This window comes from Leptosomus discolor, chromosome 2 (genome assembly GCF_034619465.1).
Source record: "Leptosomus discolor isolate bLepDis1 chromosome 2, bLepDis1.hap2, whole genome shotgun sequence".
NCBI classification, from domain to species: domain Eukaryota; kingdom Metazoa; phylum Chordata; class Aves; order Leptosomiformes; family Leptosomidae; genus Leptosomus; species Leptosomus discolor.
The window spans coordinates 118,082,282-118,098,728 of record NC_141392.1 but is presented as its reverse complement, the minus strand read 5'-3'; positions in this window follow the sequence as shown (position 1 = coordinate 118,098,728).

Below are 16,447 nucleotides of genomic sequence, written 5' to 3'. Positions count from 1 at the left end.
AATTTTTCCACCCCATTTTTTCAGAGAGAAGAATGAAGCACAGATCATTAAAGAAGTACAAAATGCCATATTCATATTGTGTCAATCTAAATTAAAGGAGAAATAATCACTTAAATACCCTGGGGGTCTGGATATAGGTCTTTTACCTGCAGTCACACAAAAGTCTCACTTGAGTTTTTTTAGCTTTTAATAAAATACCTTGATTAGAATAAAGAATAACCTTTCACAAAGTAGGGAATTTCAAGCAAAAAGATTTTATATATTTATTGAACATAGTAACACCTAGATGCTGTTTATATTTTCATTGTTTATACAATTTTTGTAAGCATAGTGTTACTAGCATTTAGGTACTAAGTGAACAGTTAAAGTTACAATAAATGGGCATTTCGAAAGTCAGTTACATTTTGAATAATTGCTCTAATTCATCTCACCAAGATTATTTCATTATGTTCTTTGGAAAACCTCTAACTGTTCTGTTACTGTTTTACACTTCTAAGTTTGAAAGTACTGGCCCAAGGATGTAGACCTGAGTTTTCCGAGAAAGGAATTGCCCCTTCTTCACAGGCCTATGTGATATTGAATATCACATGTAAGCACATTTTAATAGGTGCCTGAATTTATGGGAAATGCTTATCCAGAAGCTACAGAAGCCACTATTGATCTTCCTCCCATTTGCTGTTAAAACCACAATTTCTTTGAACTCTTGTAGTCTTTCTGTTCTATGATTTTTTGTTTCATTTTGTTTTTAATTATCTTCATATTTTTTAGCACAGCTTTGTTCTACCCATGCAGCCAGATGGGGCTCCCCAATTAAATTGTAGTGGTATTTTTTCACTCATGCAAACCAATCTATTTACCTTAGCAGACTAAAATATGTTTTCTGTTATAAAGTTTATTTTTCTATACATATGTATGTATGTATATATATATGTGCAGTGTATATACATACACACATAAATATACATAGATATCTATAACATACTTCATATATAATGCACATGCCTATACAACTATACAGTTATTCCAAGCATATGAATGTATGTCTTTCTTTTCCTATGTAAAAGGAAAGGCAGTCACAAGGGTCAATAATCTTACATTTATACATTTATCCTTTGACAGGTAGTGCTGATACCTGCTTATCTAAAAAACGTAAAAATATTTGTGTAAAAGCCTTTGTTTCCATTTTAGAAAGAGAGAACATGGGGCCAGATCATTAGAGCTACTTAGGTGTATGTTTTAACTCTTGCCCTAGGCCTTACCCATTCATGTCAAGCAAGGCATCTTATTCTGGCCTGGAAGATTTCCAAGGCAGCTTAGGGTTCTTAGCTAGAAGCCATCTTCGAACGGAAACGAGGCACCATCCTCATTTAGCTGGGATACATACATAGGCCAGCCATGCCAGGCAGGCTGTCATCAGTTTCAAGTCAGCCAGGGCAGCTGACAGGAGTTAGCTACAGGTGTAGCCCGTACTGTAATGTCATGGTCATTATAAAGTACAAAGGTTTACTCAGGAAAGGGAGTTCCCGTAGAATTCCTGCTTAGGTTCTGTCTGAGGTCCTTCCTGTGACTTCTCTGGCCTTTCCTTGCTCCCAAGGACTGCTCTTCTGTTGATTGGAACTGCTGCATGTCATTTGGCTGAGTATAACTTTGTATGCCTTTGTTGGTATTTATGTTATTTTATTAAATCTGTTTTTACTTCAACGTATGGGTCTCCTCTCCTTTACCTGATTCACCTTTCTGGCTGAAGAGAGTCATTGGCTGGTAGAGCAACTGTTATAGTTTAGCCCTGGTATGGGCTAAATGTAGACAGGCACCTAGATCTGGTCAGTGACATAGCAAAACACTGAGATGAAAATTGTTACAGGTCCCATTCCTATCAGATTACGGGATGGACTTGCCTGCAGATAGGCCTAAATCAACCCAAAGTAAGCAGCTTGAAGAACCATGCACTGAACAGCTGACTTGCTGTGTGTGTATTTGGGGACATAAGTATCAGCTGGCCTAATTTGGACAGCCTATCCATGCTTTCTGATTTCATGTGTTATTGGAGGAAAAGCTGAGAAGGTGGAAATGTCTCACAACAGCAGCAATCCTTCCTTTTGCCTTTTCAACCTGTTCTTTGTCTCCAGAAGTGCAAAAAATAAAACAGTCTTGCAGGCCAGAAACCTCTTTCAACTTTCCTTCACGGCCCCTACTACTTCTCCTTTGTTGGCCGTGCAGTATGACAAGGAGCAGCTGAAGAGATCCAGCATCTTCACAGAAGATAGCTGTGAAAAGTGGGCAGGAATTGCTCTACGTGGATTAAGAGTAAAAATGGACGTTTAAAAGAAGGGGAAAATTATCTGAGGGTCCTACAAGAAGTGTGGATTGAGAGCGCTGGTCCCCAGGGAAACAAGGGAAGCAAATGCTATCAGGAGCAAGGATTGGCTGAAGGAAAGGGAGGGAAAGGCACCCTTGCACCCTTGAAAGCTCTACTTGTGCTCTCTGCACCTCATACCATGGTGAGGGTAGTGAGACACTGGAACAGGTTGTCCAGAGAGGTGGTAGATGCCTCATCCCTGGAGACATTCAAGGTCAGGATGGACAGGGCTCTGAGTAACCTGATCTGGCTAAAGATGTCCCTGCTCACTGCAGGGGGCCTGGACTAGGTGACCTCTAAAGGTTCCTTCCAACTCAAACTATGATTCTTCACCACCTTCTTTTCTAAAATCTCAGTACTTTATCCTAAGCTTTTGAACCAGTCTGAAATACTGCTTACGTTCTAGTTTCCACCTTGAAGATTTTCTGAATTCCCATCTAGCCCATGCTCTTCTGGAGAGGCTGCTGGAGATCTGGGAGGATGCTTAAGGACATTCGAAGTAGCGCTAAACTCCTATCTTTACACAACCAAATCAGTCCTTCTGTTCCTGAGAAAGTTGTCAACAAGAAGTGGTTCCATAGCTGAAGGTAAGCAGCAGAAATAGCACAATGGGAATTTTGCCCATTGTTGGACATGAAGTGCAGTTTCAAGAAGGTTAGTGGCACCAAGAAATCATTGGGTAATATTATACTTTACCTGAAATAGCATCACAAGCATACAAAGACTTTTTAAAACATGTAAGCACACGTGTAATTAGGTGTTTCTGACACTCCCAGTATCACCTAACTTCTCCAAGCTGAGTTTGAGAGAAATCACTGGGCCAGTTTAGTGCTGGATTATCTATTCCTCCCGTCTCACATAGGTCACATGGCTGTACTTTGTGGTTTGCTGTGTCAGAATACATTATATAAACCTAAATTCGTGGTATTTGTTTTCTCTTGTTTGTATCTGAGGCTCCTAAAGTGCCTAAGAGAGGATCAACATTGCCCTAGCTTCCCTCTGTAGTCAATGGACAGGGACATTGACTTCTGGATGGTGACACAGAATATCTGTGGCCTTAATCAGTTAAATGGTGTCTGTCCAGACTTGACTATCACTGTACTAAATTTGTAAGAGCAATGCAAATTCCCATGTACTCAAGGAGAAAGAATGATAACTTGTAAGTCAGTGCCTGAGGCTACTAGTCACTTCTTGTGACTTCATTCCTTCCTCTAAAACTCAAACTCACACACAGGAACTTACTTTCTTTTCATTTTATGAGAAATGAGGGTGGAAATGCCATTTTACAGCAGATTATCAATGTTAGTATTTTGGCTGTAATTGGACAAATCTACAAATTCTCTTGAGTATTTAAAAATAATTACCAAAGGTAGGGCCTGGAGATTTGTAGAGCTCAGTAAGCAGTGGTGGATTCACTTTTAAGGTCTCTTGTGACTTTTTGTCTTTAAAAAGCATATTCCAGATGCTAAGTTTTTATTAATGATTCCAGGCTTGGAACATTTGAAATAAGTGTAGAATAATAAAGTGTTTCATATGAAATATTCCGTGACCTACTTTGTCGGTCCTCTCTGGTTATGAGTTAGTGGTAGTAGGAAATGGAAAAATAACGTAAAAGACACAGTGACTTATATTACCCAACTAAACAAAATTAAATACTCTTCCTTTCTTTGCAGTAGAAAGAAGTTTGAATACTGTGTTTGAAATAGTGTATGGACATTTGTCACTCTGTGGCAGGGTGACTTACACTTAAGAAGTGTCTTTCATGGCTGGTTCATTGAAGAGTACTCATGGCATGTGCAAACTCTTCTCATAGAGGTGCTATACCCCAGTGACTTGAGGACTGTAACTCAGCTTATGTTGCTTATCCTTGCCTGTGACACTGTTCTTCTGTATGTTCAGGATGAATCATAGTGTGAAAAATCCATAAATGCAAACACTTTTTTAGATTACCAAGGCCTTCCTTGCTTCCTGAGATATTCTACGTAAATAATTTTATAATTTATGTTAGATATAGAACGATGTGTAGGTACAGAATATATTTATGAAATAGCAATAGTAAACAGTAATGAAAGCAGATGGTAGTTTAAGAAGGGATTAACTGTAAAAGCAACTACTCAACTAGAATAAAAGGTGACAAAATTAGGTCTCATAAAATCGAAGGCACTGTACCACAGTATTTGAAAACAATTTACAGGAACTTCACAGGTGTAAAGACATTTATATGAATTTAGAAAATAGTGTTATGGCACAATATTAACAGGAATGATCAGTATATGAGAGAAAGAAGCTAAAATGTCAGTCCAAGATTTCTTTAACTGGAACATCTGATCGAAGATATATACGTGCATATATATATGCATATATATTTGTTTATAGAAATTAATCTGCCCAAAATGCCTCATTGATCTTCAATATTTGAATGGTTCATGTACTTTTGGATGAGTTTTGGCTGAAGGTCTGTTTGACCTCGTGAAAGAAGGGCTGTAATGGTGAGGCAGAAATTGTGAGGTAGTAGTTCTTTGCTTACAAGTCCAGAGACCTTGTATTACTACATAGTGTGCATTCTGCCACGGAGTATCTCTGAGAAGCTTCCAGGTCACATAGATATAACTCTTTTTCGTGACCTTTTGTACACTAATATACTACTTAGATTACCCCAACACCAACTCCCAGTACAGCTCTTATGAAACAATTTAGAACAGAAATGCTGCTTAGAGATTTTGTCAGTTGCACTACAGACTTGTGCTTTTAGCAGATGCCTGCTTCCCCTCATACTCCTCCCCCACTTGGTTTGTGTATAATGAAAATAATGCAAACAGAATATGCCATGATTAAATTTTTGCTTTCCTCTCTACTGCTGTGCAAGGACAAAGCAATATAATTCTTCCTTTCTTAAGCTCTGTAAGGTCTTATTTCAAACCCATTTCCACCCTTATTAATTTCATTGGAATTGTGAAGTTATATTGGTAAAATTAAAGAAATTGAAGGGGTCGTGAAGCTAATCAGGGCCCTCACCCAGAGAACCAAATACTGGATTATATTGCTATATTTTTTGCCTTCCCAAGGGAACTCAGAGATAGTCCTTCATATAGCTAGCTACACTGAACAGCAAATATATGCACCTCAGCACAGTAATGGAGTTAAGTAGCAAATTAGGAGCCTAAATGTGGTTAGTATAATAATATGACATCCTTTGGTGGACATTGAAGAGGATGAATGAATTGTTATAAGATGTACTTGCAGGCTGGAAAAAACATTTTTCAGAAGTTTAATTGCTCAAAAAAATCTGTTTCACAATTAAAGGCTTAACTCAGATTCCTGAGTTTATAACATATAAATGTGGGGATGCCTTGTGTTTGGATGATGAGGACCTTCACTGGGTTTTAGTGCTACTCAGCAGAAGTGTAGCAGAACCTTGTGATTGACAACCTGATGCCAGGGAAAGTTTACTAGGCAAAAATGTAGAAATTTCTGGGTGACTGACCACTGGAGCAAAGTCCTGAGAGAATAACTGAATTATCATAGAACAGTTTGGGTTGCAAGGGACCATTAAAGGTCATCTAGTCCAACCCCCCTGCAGTGAGCAGGACCATCTTTAGCTAGATCAGGTTGCTCTGAGCCCTGTCCAACTTGACCTTGAATACTTCCAGGAATGGGGCTTCTACCAGCTCTCTGGGCAATGTGTTTCAGTGTTTCACCACTCATTGTATGAAATTTCTTCCTCTTTTATTTTAAAACCATCATTCCTTGTCCCATCACAACAGGCTCTGCTAAAAAGATTGCCCTCATCTTTCTTATAGGCTCCCTTTAAGTACTGGAAGGCCACAGTAGGGTCTCCTGGGAGCCTTCTCTTCTCCAGGCTGAACAACCCCAACTCTCTCAGCCTGTCCTCATAGGAGAGGTGTTCCAGTCCTCTCATCATTTTTGTGTCCCTCCTCTGGACTTGCTCCAACAGGTCCATGTATTTTGTGTGCTGAAGACTCCAGAACTGGACATGGCACTCTAGGTGGGGTATCATGAGAGTGGAGTGGAGGGGAAGAATCACCTTCCTCAACCTGCTGACCATGCTTCTTTTGATGCAGCCCAGGATGCAGTTGGCCTTCTGGTCTATGAGCACACACTGCTGGCTCATGACCAGCTTTTCATCCACAAGTAAGTACTTCAGCTGGGCTGTCAGCTGTGCAGACTTAAAGGAACACCACATAATTCCTTTGAGGGCTGTCACTGTTGTTTCCCTGCTGGCTCCTCAGGAGCCCCTGGCTCACCTCTGTAAGACTTCAAGTGTGCTGCAATGTAGCCAACACACCTCAGCATGACAGGCTGAGGGCCTTTGCTGGCACCTTGTCCATCTAACCATGGCGTGTCATCCCATAGCTTGTGACAGGCAAATCTGATATTATCCTCGTCCCCCTTCAGGTCTCGTTTAAAGCTCTGTCAATGACTCCCACAAGCTCCTGAGCAAAGACATTCATGATGTCTATAAAGACTGCAAGATGTTTTCCAAGTAAATGCATCTTAACAGAGACAAGTTATCAGATCCAACAGTAACTAGAAGAAATGTAGTTACTTTTTATATGCAGAAGGTCACACCAAGTGAAATTAACTTATTTATTCCTATTCCATCTTCTAGCTCTGCAACAAAAGATGTAGATGACACAAAGGACACTTGAGCCAAACTGAAACTTTTGAAAAGTTAGCCTAAAACTTAGTCTGTTTTTCTTTAAGAGAAAGAATATTCTCAACACACTCTTACCAATAAAAGCAAACACCAAAAGTCATCAGAGAAAACAGACCTGAAGAATTTGAAGGACAAAAAAAAATAAATGGATGAACTATCATTCTTAATAAATACAGCTTATTTGTTATTTTTCTTCAAATCCATTATGATAAATACAATCACTGAGGCTTTTATTCTTTAAAAAAATTATCTATTTCCAAAATTTTTCATCAAGGCATTATTTTCAGTTCATTCAGTTCTGCCTATAGCATTCACTTCTCCCACAACCACTTTAGAGAGAAGACAAAAATGAGAGTTTTTTGTTTCCTAAGAGATTTAGAAAAATACATAGCTATATAAGGAAAACAACCAAGAGCAACTTTTGATTCAGCTGTGCTGTATACATACCTTCGCTTCTGCTTGTTTTAGAGTAGTCAATAGGAAATCAATAAGAATTTAGGGTTCTAAATAGAAGTTAAAAGCCCAGATAATTTCTTGAGTCTTGGCCAAAAAGATTAAATTGCTTGTCAAAGATTGGCAGGAGACTCTGGGTCTAGATCCAGATCTTCTGGTACATTCCACTTTACTGTGCATATAGGGCTATGAGTTTCCAGATGTTTTTATCTGTGATGCTTGTCATCCCTAACAAAACAAAACTGCGTTTCAGTTCTTTACTGCACTTCATGCAGTGTTAAGCTGCATGCATTTTGGGATAAGATTTGCTCTGGCGCTGGCAGTAGCCTCATTTATGATTGCTGTCGAAACAACTTACTATTATCAATTGTTTGATCATCCTCAGGAAAAAACTAACAAACCCAATGGTATACCTTTTAGAAGTGTATGAAAATACTTTAAATAAATTAAAAGCCCTTGGATAGGGTGAACTTAGGGAAAGGTTGCAAAGCAAGAGAAAGAGCAGTCCCCAGAGATGTTTTTTTCAGATGATTTCATGGCCGTTGACATCAGTGAGATGCCTGCCAAGGCAAATGAGCTGCAACATTTGAACGATGTCATATACAAAAAAAATGGGATTGTCACAGAGGCTACGTGACAGCTGGATGATAAAGGTTGTTGTCCACTTGATAGCACCTAATTTTGTTGCAATTCATAAATTTTAATTTTCATTGCTTATTTTCCTGAAAATCCCATTTCAGATGAGTCTTTGTACATCCATGCCATGATAGTCCTTGCCCAAAGCTTAAAATCCAGGTAGGAAAGAGAGTCGGAAGGTTGAAGGAAGGGAGAGTCAAGGTGCAGGCTCTCCCTCTGCTTCCCGTCATGGCTTTTGTAGCATTCCTGGTCCGCATCTCTGAGTTCACCTCTGTGCGGCTTTCCCAAATCTCTCAGGAAGCCTGTGGCCCAGCTAGGAGCTGAAATGAGCTTCTCAATTTTTACACTCTTTTAACATTTGCCCAATGCACTTGTGACAAACAACACACCAAATTTCAGGAATCATAGCATTATGCAGCTGAGAGGACATATATGAAGTGAATGGAAAAGAAACCAGACTTATCTGGAAATTTAAGAACTCCCCAAGATTCTGGGTATTCAAAGTGTCCCCCTCTACACATACATTCACTGGGTTTCTGGTGGAGAGGAGAGAAGGGACAAGCTGCTGCCTTTTCTACTGTTGCAGTGGTTTACAAGTCTGTAGATTTATTTGCCAAATGATTTGGAGACATGCTTTTTAGCCAAGGCATTATCTGTGAAATATTTGCTTTGACTGTTGGCTTTTTGTCATTTATGTACTGCAAAGTCATACTCTCAAGTCACAAAATTGTAGTTTCAGTCCCTGATTAGACTACTGAAACTTTTCAGCCAGAGATACAATGAATAAACAATGCATATCATCCTAGCAGGTATAAGATTGCAGATAAAACAAAAGTTTTGGTCTTCACACAGTTCGCCACTAACATTCTGTGACTACTCAAATCCTTTTGAATAACCCTGACGCCAGACATTCAGATGTATACTTACAAAGCAGCGTATTTTATTGTGATAGATTCATCTTTTCCTTAACCTTTAATATTCCTGCTATTAAGGACAAGAACATATTGGGAAATCCCAAGATCCAAATTGGACTATCAGTAGGAAATTGGATCATTTAAGTTTTAAGCTGGAATGCTAAAGATATTAATTAACAGCTAGGCTTAGGGATTTATTTTCAACATGTTTACATTCATTGCATACATACCTTTAAAAAATGTTGATGTCTGTGACATATACTGTCTGATACGGGACATATTACATGGATGTGTAGGAATATATACTATCTGACTAGTATCAAAGAGGTTGTTTTTTTTTTTACTCTTAACTTTCTCCCTGACAGAAACTAAAGTAATAGTTTTAGTCAAAAAAACCCAAACCAAAACAAAAAAAAACCCAACAAAACAAACAAGCAAAACCCACCACAGAGTAAATAAACATCTAGTAGTCTTTGTCCTACCTGATTTCATAGTTACTGAGGTAGTAAAAATACTGAGAAGTTTGACATACTGGTGTTACATATATACATAGATTTCTGATTTGAGGATGAGAACCAACAAAATTTCACGTTATTTGTTATAAACTATTTAAGGATATTTTCCCAGACATGAAAAGTTTTTACTCTTTGCAGAAACTAAAGAAAACTGCTCATTAATGCTGACAGCTTAATCATAGTTGACCCATTTGTTTGGTTTAAGGAAGGACAGTAGGCTTTATTTATGGAGCCTACACTTGCATAATTACTGGGAAACAGGTGATTGAGCCAATGGAAAAATAAACAGAATAATAATAACTTTTAAATTATATGATTACTTTCCACTGAAAAGGCAACATCTGAAGTAGAATCTCTTTCTAAAAGCACTTTTAATATGTAGTTTCTTAGGTGTATTACTTTAAAAACAAAAGAGCTGATATTCGTAATTGTTCTCTGTGGCAGTATGAAATGTTCTCTTTTTTCTCCTTTGAATTGCTGTAATTACCAACTCTGTTACTTAGTAGGCCCCACACGTTGTTGAATTCACATTTATCTTAGCACATTAGCTATACTTTTTCCTCCTTTTCACTTTGCTTATTGTCTGTTTTGGCTTCTGTTCAGGGAGATGTTCAAGCTGATGGAGTTCCACTGGGACTCACTCCTGCACTTAAGTACTTCACTGAATCATGATCTTTTCCAGAATTAGGGTCTTTCTTCTCTGTCATTAAAATATCTTAAGGCAATGTGCAATGGATTAGAGAAAGGACAAATAGAAGTGGAAGGGAAAGTGATCTCTCTGCACACATAAGCACGTCCAGCATCTGGAAATGACCATAAGAAGAAAGACTGGATGAAAGAGTAGTGCTGTGAGTCAATGAGAATCCTAAGTGAAGAACCTGAAAAAGAGTGTAGCATCTCAAATCAAGATATCTAGTTAGTTATGTGTTTGAAAAGGCTATGGCTAAAATAGATTAAGAAAAATAAATTATTTGATTTTAAAGAATATGAAAAGAAAGAAGTAAAAAATACTGTTTTGAACCTCTTACTGCAGCTTCTTCTTATTTGAAAGACCCAGGAATCAATTTGTCTAAGTCATAGGAGTCCATCAGAAAGTACTGAAAACATTTTATGTAAAAAAAGATGAGCAATCTTTGGAATGAAATTATTGTAAGTCACATATCTGCAGAGAAGATTTTCGTCAGAGTTAGTTAGGTGAAGAAAATCCCATGAAATTTTTGTTGAGATGTAAAGAAAGAAGTACTTTTCTTTCAAGTGTTCACTGAGATTTTTGACCTTTTCTGACTGTAGGTTTTCCCCAATAGAAGGCAAGAAAAAAAATGGGCCTCCAGGTCTAAACTGATCTGTATAGAATGGTCTTATTTTTTCCTATTAAATGTACATAAATGTTTTAAGAATTATTTTTAAATAATAAGAAGAATAGCTAATATTTAAATGCCAAAGAATTCCTTAAAAAGAAAAATATTTTTGTTTTGTCCACCCAGAAGTTGAATTTAATAAAAATGGAACATTTCAAAAGAACCCGACAATTACAGTAATAATTGCATGGAATACATGGAAATATTTTTTACACTATCAAAAATGTATTACTTTATTTGCTTAGATCTACGAAAAATATATTTATATAGTGCTTTCTAAATGTATCTCATACAGTCAAATTACTATCTTAATGAACAGAAAGATAAGGAATAATAAATCTTACAATGTTTGAATCTTTTTCATAATTTTATTTTTCATATGACAGGAAATTTTAAAATGCTAGGTATTTATTTTTGTATTGAGCAACAAATAAATATTTTAGAATTTGCCAAAGAACAATAAATATGATTCCTTAAAGTACCTGGAAGGCTGGAAGTACCTTTCAGTGCACAGAACAGGCAGCTGCTAAAATTGCATTAAGCGTACTGTTTCGTGAAGCAAGGTTTATACGCATAAATCACTTAAAAATCGTATTTGTTTCCAAATGACATAATGCCCCTGGACTTTCAAAAATTCATCTGCATTGTTTAAACTGAGGAATAAAGAAGAATCTAAAACTACAAGAAAGACTGAAGGGTTAATTAATCCTAAATGAAATTGTTTAACAGATTTTATGAAGCTTGTGTGAATTGAAATAGATAAAATTTAGTTCCTGGTTCCATGTGTTTATCTGCAGAGCTCATTTCCCCCAGAATGTTCAAGGAAGTATAACTCCATGACTAAGTAGTTGTTTAGTAAAACAGTTTAATAAGAAGCAACAGAAGATCCATTTCTTGAGGAAGAAATGCATGCTAATTTATGGGATCATTTAATAATTTTTCAAGTTCACTTTCAATGTTATTTTCAATGTTGTTTTCTTCTGCTTTAGTTTTAGATCTGTTTTTACAAGTGTGCTGGACTCTGAAGCCTACTCGCCTACTTGAAGTTTTAAACTTTGTTTACTGATTAACAATGCCAGAAGCTGCAGTTAAAATTTTACTCATTTTAATTAGCTTTCTTCACCCGCTGCACAAATGAAGTATGAGTTTATTTAACATGACAGTGTGTGTTTGGAGCCAATGATTTGACTTTTGCTCTTTAATATATTCCTTCAAGTTTTTATACGTGGTGATTCATTTACATCGATAATTGAAAAGTCATCAATCTCATCTTGACTTGAAAGCCTTGTCATACTGGCTAATGATATGCATAATTGGTCATCCCAATAAGAATGTACCATAATTGTTTAAAAAACAATTTACATTCTGTGTGTTAATCAATATAAACTGCAATGAGAGCATTTTAAATACAACACTTCTTAATCTGTTGCAATTTGTTTGCTCCTGCTAGTGATAAGACTGGGCTTTTTCCTTCCCCTTATTCTTAAGAGTGAGAAGTATTGCTGTTACTTGCAACAATAACAGTAAGAGGATGATAGCAAAGCACTTTGTTAATCTTAGATTAATCTTTGCTCTCGTCCTATGGAGTAAGGACCACTATTTGACATGCTAAAATAGAGTAGTAACAGTTAGATTCCTTTAATATCTGGTATTCCAGAACATAAAAAATATTCAGGATATAATAAATAATTAAAAAAATACATCAAGCCTGGTAAATTAACAGGCCTTTGTAAAACATCTTTGCCTTTCTTATAAATCTACTTTAAATATTGAAAGACCACAATAAGATCTCTGCAGGCTGAACAACACCAACTCTCTCAGCCTTTCTTCATAAGTGACATGCTTCAGCCCTCTGCTCGTTTTCATGGTCCCTCTCCGGACCTGCTCAAACAGATCTTTCTTGTATCAGGTCCTTTCATATATTTTAGAATAGCTTAGAATATCTTATCTATTTATGTTTGCATCCTTGCAGGCACATACACACAGATCAGGTAGGCATTTTCTTTGTGTACTAGTGGTTTTGTAAAATTTGTTGCAAACTATAGAAACAGGAAGTATTTTTGGACTGGAGAGGAAGATCGGAGGGAAAGACCCACCCTCAAACAATGTAGAGCACATACATCCTTTTTTTGTTGTTTCTTTTTTTTTTTTTCCCATTTCCAAACAGATCTGAGATTTCACTATTTCAAAAAGTATTGCATTGTAGCTCTTGAAAAGAAGAACCTCAGGATTTTGGAGTGTTTATTTAAGGAAAAGGTACAGGCAGATCCACTCAAAACTCTTGACAATTTTGGGGCTGTCACGTGACACTTGAAAGAGTGTGTATTCACTGATGAATGACCTTGTGGCTATCCTCAGCCAGCTGGAACCATGCTTTCCCATCCATGGCATGTATTAGAGTGTGCACCACAGCTGTTCTCCATCAGAAGCTAAGTGAAATCCTTTCAGAAAGCTGTCGGCAATTAATTGTCTTCCTTTCTGAATTTGTCTCTATTTATGGGTTTTAAAGAGAAGAAAAGACTGCAGCAGAGAGTTGGAAGTAGAAAATCTGGGGGCTTGTGCTGATGTTCACAAGCTGCAGAGTGATAAAGACTGCAGAAAGGAGAGAGGAAGAAAGATATGCAGGACTGAGGTCAAGTCACACCCCAGTATTTAATAGAAATTCTAGGCCTGAGTAGCAGATATTCTGTTCAGAAAGTCAGTTAGGTCTTAATTGTTAAGTACAGCTAGGTATTAAAGTACATATTGGAGTTTTTCTTACCCTTTGGTACACCTGAAAAATGCTTGCTAGAGTCAGAAATGTTGCTCTCTGTTATTAGGTGTGGTCAGTGTTCAGCTGCTTGTATCTATTCACGCTTAAAGTCAAGCCAGAACCACAACTCTGGAATTCCTCTGACTATTTTGTTTATATGACTTCATGTAGGAAAATACATACAATTTCCCTTAAAATGTAGTGAAGAGGCAACACTGTTTTCTCAGTGATTAGGTCATTCATCTAATCTGTGGGAAACCTGCCTTCAAATTCTTCCTCAGATGGAATGGACTTGGGCTCAAGTACTCCATTGCCTAGCAGCATAACTGAACTGTTCATTGCAGTAGGCTGTGTCTGTTTAATCTCCCTGCTCAAGCTGTTTTATGTTATGCAAATAATGAGACATGCACCAAACAGAGGTTGGGAACTTATCTTTTCCATATTGTTCATGAACGCCTTAAATACCGAGCTGTTGAATTTTTGCAGATTATTTCTTCTTGAGCATTCAGCGAGTGTCTAATTATTTGGTGTGGTAGGACAGGTTCATTATGACAGGTATTGCCTCCACATCTGTAAGTGGACTATGGGTAATTTATGTGAAAGCTGTTAAAGTTGGAGTTAAAACCTCTGACGTAAGAGGATGAACGGGAGTCTGAACTTGCACAGCCTGACAGAGAGGATGAACAGGATTCTGAACTCGCACAGCCTGGCAGAAGTGGTCTATAACATCTAAGGTTTGTGTGTCCTTCATCTCTGTTACTTCTCATTAGTTTAGGTGCTAGGAGAAGATTAATGGCTGTAAGTACAAGTGGAGATAGGCTCCTGAATCTCTCCATTCACTACAAGGGAATTTAGACACTTAATTTGGGTCTATGTATTCTGGTAATGGCAGAGTGCTTAAATACAACTCATTACAATTCTAGTCCTGGGCTGCCTTCTGCATCAAGCCCTAAGAACTCCTGCTGAGTCTAATTTAGCATAATTTTTACTTGTATGGTCAGGAAAGGACATCTTTTGGGCTCACTGACTCTCTCGTTCTCTGCCAGACAGAACAAAAGCTCTCACAGACTCCAATTGCAGCAAGTTCACCTTTGGATAGGACTCTATCGATAAGGTTGACCAATCACAACATTTGCTCAGGAAGTTATAGCTTCTTTTAAATATGAAATAGTGATTAAAATAATTTTGATTGATAAACTTAAGATATATAAAGAGAAGATAGTAATGACAATGTTAAAACCATTCTATAAATCAAAGTTTGTCCTCACTTTTTATACTACTTCTGGACACATTATCTCAAAACTGTATGCTTTAACTAGAAAAGATTCACACATGGTAATTAACAAAAACAGTTACTCTTGGATGAGCTCCTTGTCTGGAAAAAAATAATGAATTGACTGGTGCTGTTTTCATTTGAGTAAGAGCTGAATAAGGGATAGGACATTACAGTGCCATAAAAGACAGAGAAGTTGAATTCAGTACATCTGTTTACTCTGTCCTCATTTTCCAAGATTGTGGGGACATATAATGAGATTGAATGATAAAAAAATTTACAGAAGTCTTCTCACACATCATCTAGGATAATCCATAGCTGTACAATACCAGGAGGACCAAAAGCAAAACAGGCAATCAATAAAGGATTAAGAAAATACATGGGTAGTACATCAAAGTCATGACACATAATATGCAAAAATGTAAAATGTAAAGCCAATGAACACTGCTGGTCTTTTGTTTAAATTTAATGGTGACTAAAAGGAATGAAGGATTGACACTCATTACACACAGACTCCTTCATAATTGATCTCTGCAGCGTATAATACTAGTCATTTCTAACCAGAGCATGGAAATTTCTGTGCTTTTACAAGGATTGTTTGGCTGTGGCTGTCTGTCTGACAAATTCAGCTACGTTAACGTAAACTACATTGCTGAGCCTGTAACTAGTACCTGCTTAGGAAAGATATAGGAAATAGAGAATGTCTAAAATTATGCTGCTTCGGTTTTCCAACTATATTCCTATAATCCCCTGCAATTGTAAATGTCATATACAATAGTGGACAAATACGGATCAAAATGCTGCACTGTTGCACCATGGGACCATCACTCAGCTTGTGAAATTAAGGAAGAAGGAAGGTCTTCTAGAAAGCCCTAAAGCCTTGTTTCCAAGTCCTCCTTGGGTCAATTCACTCTATGCAATGTTCCATAGCTACTGATGAACAAAGGTTCCTTTTCCATTGAAATGCAGAGCTGGAAAGAGTCTAAAGAGACATCTAATCTTTTCATCCTCTTCTTCCAACTCTGACAATGAGACAATGTCCTCTATATTTACACCAATCTTATCTGTTCTTAAAAATCTCCAGTGGCAGATTCAAAAGGATCACTGGCTCACCAGTTCCAGCATTTAGCTGCCTTTACAGTAAAAAGGTTTTTCTTAATATTTGATCTTTATCTTAGTTACAAATTAAGCTATTACCCATGGATACTCACAGCAATCCACCACTGTCCTGTTTTACAGTAGTCTCTTACATATGGCCTAACCTGAGCAGGAATTCATCGAGAGAAGTCCCTTGGCCTGGCTCATATAAAAAACATACCTGATGATAAGAACAGTCCCTTCTGGATTTGTAATCTATAACTGTCTGAATCATATATCACTCCTCAGCAAAAATATCAAGTCATTCTGCTTTCTTTTTGGAGATGTGCGGTGTTTCATTTGACAGAAATATCCCATTCTCCTCTGCACTTACACATTCTGGGAACATTCCCATTATATTTGCAGAAAATT